Here is a 13,371-nt window from a genome sequence, read left to right as displayed (position 1 = left end):
AACATGAATTTCACTCCCCCCATCTTAGGGGTACAACGGTTTGCAAGATGGTCAGGCTGGGTCTGAACCTTGGAACTTGCATGATGGGTGAACATTTCAGTTCCCTGCCATTCCTATCCAATTTTACTTGGAAAAAAGCGTGACCCCTACATAATGCGTCTCTAAGATCTCTCACCATGTTAATTGTGCATAATAAATAAAGCCACTTCTTGCCAACCACAGGGAGCTATTAACTAACTGGTGAGCTAAGTCTACGAAATCAAAGACTTGAAGAGTCAACTTTCCTCCGTACAACTTTTCATCTATTAGCTACACGATATATTAGAAGGGACGGGGAATCACACAGCCGATACTAGTTACACACCAGAAAACAGTTACACATGATTTGAACGGTTAACAAAATAAAACAGACAAGAGTTTTTAAATACATCATTTAATGAAAACTGAATTTTTTTTGCATTTTTAAACAAAAAAAACCCCCATGGGTTTCTGTTAAAAGACCAGTAATGTAATAAAAAAAAAAAGAATCAGTGATAGTGATTCCATTTACAACATTTCCACAAATAAAATTAGGTTATGTGTAGGTTTTAATTCGTTGCCATTCATCCTCCGCGAAAAAAAACATTCTCGTGCTTAACTCTGTATGAAAACAGTAAATGAAAAATGCAAATGAGGCAAAGATAGTCTGTGAACGGAATGAGAATAGGATGGAAGACGCTGCCTCTCATCCTCTAAGCTCTGTCCATGGGAATGCTTCTAGCTTAAACAAAGTTAATTTTTTCTGACAATTTACAACAAATACATTTCCAACAGCCTTGGTTGGCACTAAGCGCTTTCACATTGCGTTTTGGGGTGTGTGAATTCATCCACCGTGTCACCCGATGAGACAGGGGAGATACATTGATATGTGCCATGGTTTTCCGACGACGCTTCACTTTAACACTTGAGTTGAGTTGATATAATGGAAGGTGACTCACAGTAGTCCACGTGCTTCGGCGTGTTCCGTGAAATTCAACAGCACAAACATGTGTAGATGATACTTGACCTCTTACTTAAAGTTCCTTTCCATTGTTCCCACCAACTCAATGTTTGTATTCACTTATTTGAGAAGCATTGGCATTGTTTTGCTTATAAAGTCAGATGCTTGGGCAGTCATTGTCAGGTCATGATTAACTTTAAGCGCTTCACTAGAATTCAAGTGCAAGAAATAATCTGTTTCTACGAGAAACACCGAGGGTATGCTTCATGGCACTTTCGCTAGGTCCTAGAGAAGGTAAATTGTGATAGAAACTGGAAAAAAAGATTAGTTTGCTTTAAGGACAAATTAAAAGTTGCTTTTAATGGAAGATAATTATTTATTGGTTCTTAAATCCAAAACCTAGGTCCATAAAGACATGGTTGGAAACGTTTGGGGTAGAAGGACTTGACAGGCCCACACAGAGTCCTGACATCAGCCCCATCAAACACCTTTGGGATGAACTGGAATGGAGATTCTGAGCCGGGCGTCTCGTCCAACATCAGTATCTGACCTCAGAAACGCTCTACTGAATGAATGGGCAAACATTTCCACAGAAACTCTCCAAAATCTTGTGGAAAACCCTGAGTGGGAGCTGTTATAGCAGAAAAGGAGGACCAACTACAAATTAATGTCTATCTATTGAGAATGCAAGTTAAATCATATTGATATTATCTCCTTAACTCTTTAGTTACACACTTGCCATTGCTTGGTGGATTCTCAAAACTCTAGAATGATAGGATATGATCATTCTAGTAAATAAACCCTTCGTTGGATCAAATATACCACATGGGTATGAGCAGCCCTTGTGGCCATTTGACCAGAAGAATTAAAAACAACTTAAAATTCAGTTCTGATCAGAAATATGTACATCATAGAAACAATGTTTGGCCTATTACATAATATCATGGTGTATGAAGATGTTCCTTATGCTGCTCAATGTGTACATTACCCGACATAAAAGGAACCAGTTGTCTTGCAATGAATCCATCAATTAAGAAAAACCCCATTGGTTTTCATGGGAAAGTATTTTTTTTGGTAATTATGGGATTACTGTAATCTTTGCTCGAGGGATAATATGATAAATAACTCTGCTCCTGTCTTGCAATATGGGATTGGGAAGGGTTATTCCATATGTTTTATGATTTATTTTCAAATAGCAGAAATTAACATATGCAGAATGTGTTTAATGTTCCGTTACCCCTTCTCCATTGCTTCCTCTGTATTATCCTTTGATGTACTAGCAAATTCTTCTTGCTATACGCTTTGAAGGAGCTCAAACCAACTGTGGGATCTCCAGACGACCATCAACCGGTGTCATCAACATCATTTATTGTAATTAAATGCTCTGGCAGCGGAGTCAGCTCTGGGCTTCCCAAGAACAAGCAAACATTCCTTTCCAGTAGAATCCTCGGGGTTTCGACCATTTAGAGAAATTCCAGATGGCCAATGATCCAGTGATGAGGATCTGGGGAAAGAACGTGCTCCAAGAAATTCCTTGACTTCTCTTTTTTATTGTACTTGAAGCACACGGGTTGCGCGAGCATCATTACAAATTAATTTCTGGAGATGTAATAACAAGATTTACGACTGCAACACAAGATGAACGCTCGATTTTTATGTCGAGGAAAGGGTTATACATGTTTTAGGAAATATTTTTGTTTTTTTCGGATAGTTATTCAATCATATAGGAAATGGTCCATCAATATACTCAAATTATAAATATCCATAACTAGTTTTTTTCTGTTAAAATGTATTTTCTTTTTTTATCTTTAATATTCACTAAAAAAAAATCTACAATGAAAAATAATTAAAAAAAATAAATAAAAAAGGCTGGCCAATTCTTTAAGTAATTTGATCAAACATTACATTTTATAGAGAAGACAAAACTGCAGGAAAAAGAAGAGAATAGCATAATATTTGAATTTTATTTGTCGGCGTGTTTTGATTCAAGTACAAGAGTTTAAACATTTATCGCCCTTGCTACGTTACATGTACATGAATTCATTTGCTTCAGGGCACTTTGGAGTTTAGATGTTGCTTAATTACATTTATAGAGATTTTTTTTTTCTTTTAAGTGGCACTTTGTACAGAATGTTAGTAAAATGCCTTTTCGCTGAGTGCACAAAGACTTGTTGCTAATGCTGTGTCCATTTCTATTGACTTGCCATTAGATATTTCAACCAAAGGTTGTCCTCTGAAAGCCTTAGAATGTTGTGTTTCTCATGGTATAATTTTAGTTTCCGATGCAATTTACTCACTAAATGTATAGATTCGGAATTGTTAAATTCACCAACACTAACTTAGTTAGAATGGCGTCAGCACACTTTTATGTCATTGCTTGCCCCTTCTCCTAAATGCTTTTTGCCAGTGTTTTTTTTTTTTTCCGTCCGTTGGGGACCTTGCTTATTTTCGGAGATTTGTACGAACCCACAACGCCGGCTAATTTAGTTAAAAATAAAGTTACACAAGTCTACTATCCAGCATACACAAATAACACAAGTCACATTAAGAAGATAAAGCATTGTACTGCAGATTTCGTGCATATATGGATATACCAATAATAAGAAGAAATTGTAATATTGAGAGAGGATCAGGAAATACTTATCCTGCTGTCACTCATGTCCTCCTACTAATGTTGACAATCTGTCCCATCTTAGACTATAATGGTTTATCGATGGTCATCAGAGGGTGAGTTACTTCTATCCACGAGATGGACTACATTCCATCCTCAGAAGGTATACTTCGGACGTGATTCTCCATTGGGTGCACCTAGCTATTTTGTTTAACGTGGTCAGTCTGTTCTTCTCTCAATCTCCTAAGAACTTCTTCCAACTAAGTAGACATGAGCACCTGTAGAGGCAGAGGGAACAACAAACACCTTCCCCCTTCAAAATGAGGTGCTCAAAATTGGTAAAGAAAAGTAGTTAGTGTAACGATATAATATTTGGATAAGAAAATGTGACCATAGAGCTCCAAACTCAGAGGAGTCCAGGAATGGAACCAGTTCTTCGTCCCACCTAGAGTCCCACCATTCCTGCCCACCACTCCACGCAATCCAGTATTATAGTTAGAGGACGGTGACAAGTAACCAGAAACCCAAAAGTGTTAATGTATAACTTCGTGTTCTTTCTCTAACAATCCTCTAAAGATAGCATCTTCTCCACAACATAATCTCCCTCTCTATTAAATGAGTTAGCTATGTAGGGTGACGTCTGAGTTGTAAAAGAGTCTCCTAACAAAAGACTTGTTCCTTTTTTTTCAATCCAGCCCGGTACTGTATATTTTTACCGCGGGAGCAAGCCGAATGAAAGCAAAAGTGTTGAGAAATGATATTGCTTTTCTGTCAAAGAGCAATAGATTAAGAAGCTTGTTAAAAATTCATCTAAAAGAGGCGAAGGAGATGGGGCATATCCAAATGAATATTTATAAAGCACACAGCTTTTCTGCGCCACTCATTATAAGGAAAGCTATGAGCGAGGAAGGAGAATAGAGAAGTGTCAGAGGAAACTCCTACAATGCAGATGAAGCAGGAACAGAATAGTGTGAGTGATTCCTAATCAATGAGTAACTAAGGGCACGACAAACCAGACCACGAGTTAACTTTACATGCATCACAGCGTAAGCGCTAGAACGCTCATTCAATCACATAGAATCAAGGAATGAGCTCCTTGACTTTTTACGTCGTGAGACAATTACCTTAACGTTGCCAAAGGTCAAGCAGAAGCTCTGAATTTGCCGACACTCTTCGCATATTGATTTTAGTCCATTACTACGCTAAAAAAATCTGATTAATATTCCATAAATTAAAACATATAAAGAAATTAATATTAAGGTTCATAAAATAACGACATTCACAAGGGGCCATTGGCTGGTGTGATGTCATCATGATCAAATTAGAGTTTTCCAACATTGTCACCATTCGGGAATCTACGAAGTGCAGGGAGATAGTGGCCGGCTGAAGTTAGACTACATCAATACTTCTTTAACCCCTTAATGACAAAGCCCGTAGATGTACAGGCTCAAAATGCATTGTTTTCAATGGGCTTAGGGATCGCCCATTGTCCTTAAGGAGTTAATGGTAAAGTTTGCGGTATGACTGTCCCTTCTAAATCTCTGTAACTCTCTTCTTCTCTTATCCACATATACTGTCTAAAGCATGAATAATTATAGAACAGAAGGAACCGCAATTCAAAGTAATATCACAAGCAATCATACAGCACAAAGAAGAACGCAGCTATCACTTTGAGAGATATACCATATGGCTTTCAATAACAATGGCATTGCCAAAGCAAAATGCACTCAATAAAATGGCTACTCTCTACCGTCTCGTCACATATGGTGCTGTCAACTACAATGTTGCTAGCCCTGCAAAATGCAACGAATCGCTACTTAATATCAGTTATTATTATTCAAAAGGAACATATGGCTCTGTCAAAAAGAACGTTACCCCCAGGGCAGAAAATCCTGTTCATAACACACCGCGGGGCTATTAATATGTTTAATCAACCCTCATGCATTACAACGGATCATTAGGACAAGATGACAATTTGTCTCAGTTGTGGAATCACTTCAATGGAATCTTCGATATAGTTTTGTGTCTGGAATTTGAGGATGATAAAAGGAAGGATGAAGGTATAGAAACAGAAGGGTTGGGTGGAATTAAGCCGCAGCGAGGGCTCTAAGAAGTTGGTGGGCCGGGGGGCTTTGGGCCGATAGTGTCGAGTTATGTGGTGTACGGCCACAGGCTGGATATGCACAGCTACATTTCACGTGTGCATAAAACCATAACATATAGTCACATGTATCCAGCCGGCAGTCAAACGTATCAAGCCGGCAGCCACACTAGAGTTGTGGCTGTTGACCTTAAAGTGCCAGGCTTACTTAGTCACCCCAGGTCCAAGGAGACCATCAACCATATACATATAGTATAAGGATCAGAAGCTAAATCTAATAATAACAAGTATGAGTAATATAGTAATATTTTAACAATGTATCACGCACTCCATCATTTATCGCCTAGCACTCCTAGAACCATTATTTTTCTCTCAGACATTAAATTGATGTGGATATCCTGGGCGGGGCTCGTTATTGTAGATTATTATACAACATTAATATGCATTTTCCCAGGGTTCATTGCTTTATGGCAGAAACACGTAAGTTTTTTTTTTTTTCCCTTTTCATGCTGACCGCCCCTACCGTTTTATTTTATGATTTAAATAACATTTCAATTTGGGGCATATTTCCGAAATTCTGTTTTTGTATCCCCATGCTCTATTTAGGTTAAACAGCAGATGTCATAGTTGGATGCATTCCCCATTTGATCAGAGGATCATATTGTAAGATTTAATTACGATTGCTACATATTTCAGCGCTGGAGAATTAACTCACCGCCGGAGTGTGGCATAAAAATCTCAGATATGTGGATTTAACCAGATTTATACGGACAGCTGTCCGGGTTTGACTGCTCGTTTCAAGTCCGATTTGTTACACAATAAGTGTATGAATAGTTTGAATCAATGATCATTTGTAACCAGACCATTGATTATCAGCATGCTTATAGGAGATATAGAGAAATGTGAGCGCTAATTAACATAAATATTCAATTCGAATACTGATTTTCTTTAATTGGTTAAAAGAACGAAACAAAGACCTACAAAGACAGATACCTATTGTAAAATAATACATTGTATCATAGGTTAAATAGTATGACACACAATGTCTTGCCCCTATTCAGAAACATTTGTTGGAAGGGTCTATGTGCAAAAAAATAATCCATGTAGGTTTAGAAATACAGAAGTATAGAAGTCTGTAAAGACGCAAACCTTAATCAATGGTTGGTCTTGTCTTCGATTCGAGAGCCATATGTCTATCCCATATATATATATATATATATATATATATATATATCTTATTTTATATATACACATACACTACCAATGTCAGGTTTGACATTTCCTAGTTTTTTATCCAGCACAGATGGGGTTAATGTTGTAAACGACTATAGTAGCCGGAAACGACTGATTTTTTATGGAATATCTTCATAGGCGTACAGAAGCCCTTTATCACTCCCATCACTCCTTTATCACTCCCATCACTCCTGTGTTCCAATGGCACGTTGTGTTCACTAATCTAAATTTCAATTTAAAAGGCAAATTGATTGAAGCCCTTTTGCAACTATTTGTCCTTGCTTTCCATGAAAACAGCTAAGTGACCCCAAACTTTTGAATGGTAATATATACAGTATATGTTATGTTATGTGTGATCTTCCTGTTCTTGGGATCTAGTTGAAGTTGATTAGATATGATCTTAGATCTCAGCTTCCTTGCTCTTGGACATTATAATAAATTACCTTCCTTGTGTTAATATCTGGGACGGCACCAGAGCCCGTTTTAATGTCCCTTTTAGGTCTGCATTCTGCCCCGGACCTATGTGTGACCATTTGTCATATATTTATATATATATATATATATATATATATATATATATATATATATATATATATATATATACCGGTATATATGTATATGTATATATATATATATATATATATATATATATATAGTGATATCAGGAAGCTGAATTGTTCATCTCGTCTGGCTTGGTAAATACACTCACCGTCCCGATCATAACTCTGCATTATCCCTTCACCCTTTTCTTGATTAGTAAATGTGGCCATCTGTTGGTAATGATTTGAATATCCTGCCCAACAAAGATACTTTAAAAAAAAATGTCATTTTCAAACGATAATCCTGTAACATTATAATAATCATCTTTGCGTGTATTTGCTAACATTTACTTCTTTCGTTTTTGTACAAATGCTAGGCAGATATTGAAATGTCAGTGTGTCCCTGCGCTTTCCTAAACTATGTAGCACTTAGCGCGTCTCATCGTTACCTTCTAATTATTGCTTATCTTAGAAGAACTTACCATTTTCATCACGGTAATAGATAAAAAATATAATACATTCTCCAGAAGAGCATTCGTATGATGGAGATGGTTTAGAGATACGGCTAAAAGGGTGCGCCAAGGAAATAACAATGGGCATCAAAAAAAAAACTTAAATAAGGGAGGAGAGAATTATGAATGACTATTTATGATATACTGTAAAAAGCATTAAAAAGAGGATTTTAGGCTACACACATTAAGACGTTATTATTTTCACTGGGGCCCCTCTCCCCTCCCTCTCCCCTCCCTCTCCCCTCCCTCTCCCCTCCCTCTCCCCTCCCTCTCCCCTCCCTCTCCCCTCTCCCCTCTCCCCTCTCCCCTCTCTCTCCCCTCTCTCTCCCCTCCCTCTCCCCTCTCTCCCCTCTCTCCCCTCTCCCTCTCCCTCTCCCTCTCCCTCTCCCATCCGTAACGCCACTACTCGATGTGCCGCAGTCCTCCATAGTCCTCTCCTAGTAGAGGTGACAATTGACCCAAATTTGGTCAAGTTTGGCCTCTGGTGTCCATGTCTAAGTAGTACAAAGCACCTAGGGCAGATCGATTAGGGAGATATGTAGTAACTGAATAGATCTGCATGACGTAGATTATCAACATTAACAACGAAAATCGAGATGAAACAGTCCTGTAAAGCCTTTGCATCTCAGTGTGAGAAATATGTGCTCTCCACGTCACTAAAATATAATGTTTTTATGATGGTATCTTTGAGAAAACCCCCCAAAAAACAGGCGGAGAAAAATATTGTAAATGTGTTAACCTCAGTATTAAAAAACAAACATTAACACACGTCAGATGGATACATTTTCAAAATGGGAAAAACACCCAGAAACAATTAATATTTTAGTTTAAACCAAAACTGTTTCATTTCTGAAAACAGCCAAAAACCAATATACGTCGTACCGAGTTATAAATCTATGGAAAATGGTACCACCGAGGGTAGTGAGTATTTTTTTTTCTTCATTTCATGTCGCTCTTCATAAAACAAAATATTAAGCTTCTCTGCTTTTGGTATCTAAATCGCTGGCGTCAAACTGTGATTCTCTTCATGTGGAACTAATTGTAATTGTAGAATCCGCCTGTACTATTTTATGCTCATCATATTTCCCTAGCTGCTTATTTATGTGTAGAATGTTTTTATTATACTCACCTTGCGCAGGATTCGGCCCAGAGACATTATCATTGAGAAGCCTTCGGAGGGCAGAATGACGTTTACAAACCCCGAGATGTGCCAATGATTAAGAAAACAAACAAAAACATGCCCTAAAATTAGATTTTAACCCCTTAATGACAAAGCCCGTACATGTACGGGCTCAAAATGCATTGTTTTCAATGGGTTTAGGGGCCACCCATTGTCCTTAAGGGGTTAAAATGTACATGTTACCATCTTCTGTCACTACCATCTATAAGCAGATGACGCAACAACATAAGAACACCCGTGACAACACCCAATAGTGTAAAATAATATACTTACAGAAAAGACCTGCAACCCCTGAACATGGATATCTCCAAATGGTAATAAAGTAATAAACCTACCCAAGGACCCCAGAGAGCAATTCATAAAATAAAGATTCTGAAGACCTCCAGGTCCATAAGAAGAAGGCTTCCTATAACGCCACTACTCAACGTGCCACAGTAGCCTCTTCATCTAATCGAGAGCTCCTGTAAGTGTATTATATTAATAATCATTTTGGGTGTTTTCACAGCGTTTTTGGGTCATCTTGCACGGGGTTATCTGTTTGTTTGCAGTAGATATTGTTCACTATTGTTCTTCTGTAGGTCCACATCTAACGGTGTCTTAGCCCAGTGCCTCATGACTCTCCATAGTCACAGGAGGTCCTCTGCTAGACCATCAAAGAAAGGTAGTATCATCTTGAGCGCCCACCGAGTTACACCCCAGTCTTTTAATACCCTACTACCCTCTGTTTATTGCTTTAAGGGTTTGTTAACTATGGTGACCAATAAAAGAGCAGCGAAAGGGATCGTATAATAATATCGTATGAATTCCATTCCGTTTGTTAATTTTTGTTTGAGATTTGAATAAAACTGGTACATTTTGTGCCTTTAACAGAAAGGGTATTCCACCCAGGAGTTCAACGGGGTTCAAATTCCTATCATTCTCCATTGCCTTGCCTACCTATTACCACCTTGAAAACATTCATTGGAAACATTCCGTGCCGTAAACCCTGAGACATTCTTTTCAAAATGAGTTGTGTGGTTTTTGTTTTTTTTTAGAATTGTTACAAAAAAATTGTTTTTGCTATGACAATGAAATTGACAATTAGGGAAAATCGTACAAAATGGAGCAGGTTGAATATGCAATATGTACATCCAAACGGCATTTTTGGAATCCTCTCTCCTCCCCTGATGCCCCTTCTCTAGGATCTCAGAATGTTTGCTGGGTATGAGGTATCACAGAGTTCTACAGCCCTAAAGGTCATAACAAGGTGTATAGAAACAGCAGAAAATGGCTCAAATTATGTAGATAAACTACATTAGTCTTCTTCTAAATCCCTTACTCAACTACACTGATCATCTCTGATCTCAAGCCTCCATAGAGTGCTCTAAGTCATGGAGTGCCAGGATATGGCCCGACACCCTACCACAGGGGCGTCCAACATGCGGCCCGCGGGCCAAATGCGGCCCGCGAGACCTCGAGGTGCGGCCCGCGTAAGATCGGCAGCCAGGGCAACCGATCTTACGCGAGCCGCACCTCAAGCCCTGCTACTTACTTGTGGGAGGGTCTTCTGGACTGCACACAGAGGAAGCGGAGTTCACGTGACATCCTACTTCCTCTGTGCTTTAGCAGAGAAGGCAGAGGGAGGCCGCGCCCCCTGCTGAAGTCTGTAAGCGGCATCGAGGAGCTGGCTTGCAGGTAAGGAGGTGGGGAGGGTGTTTGAATGTGTGTGTGATTGAGGGAATGAATCTGTGAATGAATGATTATATGAATAAATGAGTGTGTGTGTGTGTGTGTGATAGCATGGATGTGTAAGTGCTGGAACCTAGGCATGATGGGACTGTGATTGCTGTTAGCAATCACACACCTATCATGCCAAGTCAGCCAGTACATGCTGAAACCTGGCCAGCTGCCCCCCTTGTGTGTTGATGCTGCCAGCAGTATGGGGTCTGCACTTACAGCCACCCTGTACCAGCATGTACTGGCTGACTTGGCATGATAGGAGTGTGATTGCTAACAGCAATCACAGTCCCATAATGCCTAGGTTCCAGTATTTACTGGATGGATGTGTAAGTGCTGGAACCTAGGCATGATGGGACTGTGATTACTGTTAGCAATCACACTCCTATCATGCCAAGTCAGCCAGTACATGCTGAAACCTAGCTAGCTGCCCCCCTTGTGTAGTGATGCTGCCAGCAGTATGGGGTCTGCACATCACTTACAGCCACCCTGTACCAGCATGTACTGGCTGACTTGGCATGATAGGAGTGTGATTGCTAACAGCAATCACAGCGAGCACAGTCCCATCATGCCTAGGTACCAGCATTTACTGGTTGCCTGGGTTGCCAGCATTTACTGGTTGCCAAGTCATATTGCTAATTTTGTCCAATTGTGTGTTACCTACTTTTATTAAAAATGTGAGTTTCTATTATTATTTTTAAAGGTGGGGGTCATTTTCGGTTTTGGCTAAGTGAACCCTGAATGTTTTGGTCCAGAATTTTCATTTTAGTTCATCCCTAGAATAAATCTAGGGAATCCTGAATTTGTAGTCGCAAAACTTTCTAGGCCCAGAAATCAGTGAGAGGAAGAGTAAAGGTTTTGTGTTATTTACTTTATTTTAATCTGCATATTTTATTAAAGGCCATATTTTTTGTCACAGTGAAAAATGAGTGCGGCCCGCGCACGTATACAATTCTGATGAAGTGGCCCACTGCAGAAAAAACTTGGACACCCCTGCCCTACCATGAGGACAGTGGGCATAGAGGGGGCTACTAGGTTTGCTTCCCTTGGTCAGGCCTACGGGAACGGGAAAAAACGTTTAATATCGAAACTTTTTCCTTATCCTTTGTTGGATTTGTTGCACTGCAAATTCACTTAACTCACTTATTTTGATAAGGTGAGTTTTGAACACTCAGACCTGCTATGGTCAACTGGCTTTGAAAAAAGCCTATTACTTAGTATTTATCGTGTCCGTCTTCTATAGACATAGAGCTGTGTTACAGAGCTTACCCTGCAAACACTTATACTGCAGATGCTGACAAAGTGCCTGTCTTTTACCCTGAGCTTGTATTTACAATCTGCTTATGTTAAGTAAGGATCGAGGCGTGCTGCCATCTGCGAAGGTCTCCAACAAAGCTCTTTTACTGAGATTTGCGACAGGAGAGTGCGCTATAATCTAGGGATAAGCTCCTATGGATATTTTGTTAAACGAGCGATTTGGGGGCAAAATGGAAAAAAATGGAAATTCTATTGTGATTGCACCATTTTTACCACTTGGCTGCTTCTGTCTACACCCTAGATTCATAAAGACGTTGAGGAGCTCCAGTGCTGGGTCATGAGAGCTTGACTAGAGGAAAAACACAGTAAAAGTCTTTATATTGGAATACATATTATAAATATTTCCTTGCAGAACTTACTCAATAAACGGAAGTAAGATGTAAAAAAATTCTTATAGTCACATAAAGCAATTAAAAAGTTTAATTTCATGAGACTAGATAGGGTAGAAGATTAGACTCATCGCAATATCATGTATAAATACCTGGGAACTTCCCAGGGTAAGCTACCAGAAGCTCTCTCTCTCTCTTATGGTGGAGTGGTCTCTTAAGGGCAGGGCTTACTGTGCGTGGGGCAGGGCTAACTGCACAAGGCGGGGCTAGTCCAGACTGTATTTGAGCAGGTGATGAGTGGGCATGGCTAAATACGGTTCTCCCCGCCCCCCGGGAAGAAGAAATGGACCCAAGACCTTGGGAACCAGAGCTTTGACCAGAGACCCTGGGTCAATCCCAGAAACCTCCCATCATGCACATATCCAGCAGTGGAACCAGAACAAATTATCGAGGGACTTATACTGCACACGATGTCCCATTCCACAGACGTCCGACCAGGAAAGTCATACACAAACATTATGGGGATAAACGTATGTCCTGATTTTCAGTCTCTAAATTGAATATAAACCTCTGATGCATTTATAACGGTTCATGCACAATGTATGAAGGGCTATAAAGGATTTGATAGCTATTTCTCCAATAATCATCTTTTACGCTTGCCATCTGTACAGCAATTCACTTTATCCAGAAGCTGTTATCTGCTCAGTGGAACCAAAGAATTTACTCGAATGTATGAATATATCTGATCTCTACAATTGTATTCTGAAGTTCACAGGTCATAGTAGTGAACACCGAGGTCTGAGTCTTAATCTAGCAGTAGATACTAGGTACTATTTTATTGCTCCATTCTACCC

The sequence above is a fragment of the Spea bombifrons genome, chromosome 7 (assembly GCF_027358695.1).
Source record: "Spea bombifrons isolate aSpeBom1 chromosome 7, aSpeBom1.2.pri, whole genome shotgun sequence".
Taxonomy (NCBI): Eukaryota; Metazoa; Chordata; class Amphibia; order Anura; family Pelobatidae; genus Spea; species Spea bombifrons.
The sequence above is the reverse complement of the archived record's forward strand: the minus strand, read 5'-3'. Positions refer to the sequence as shown.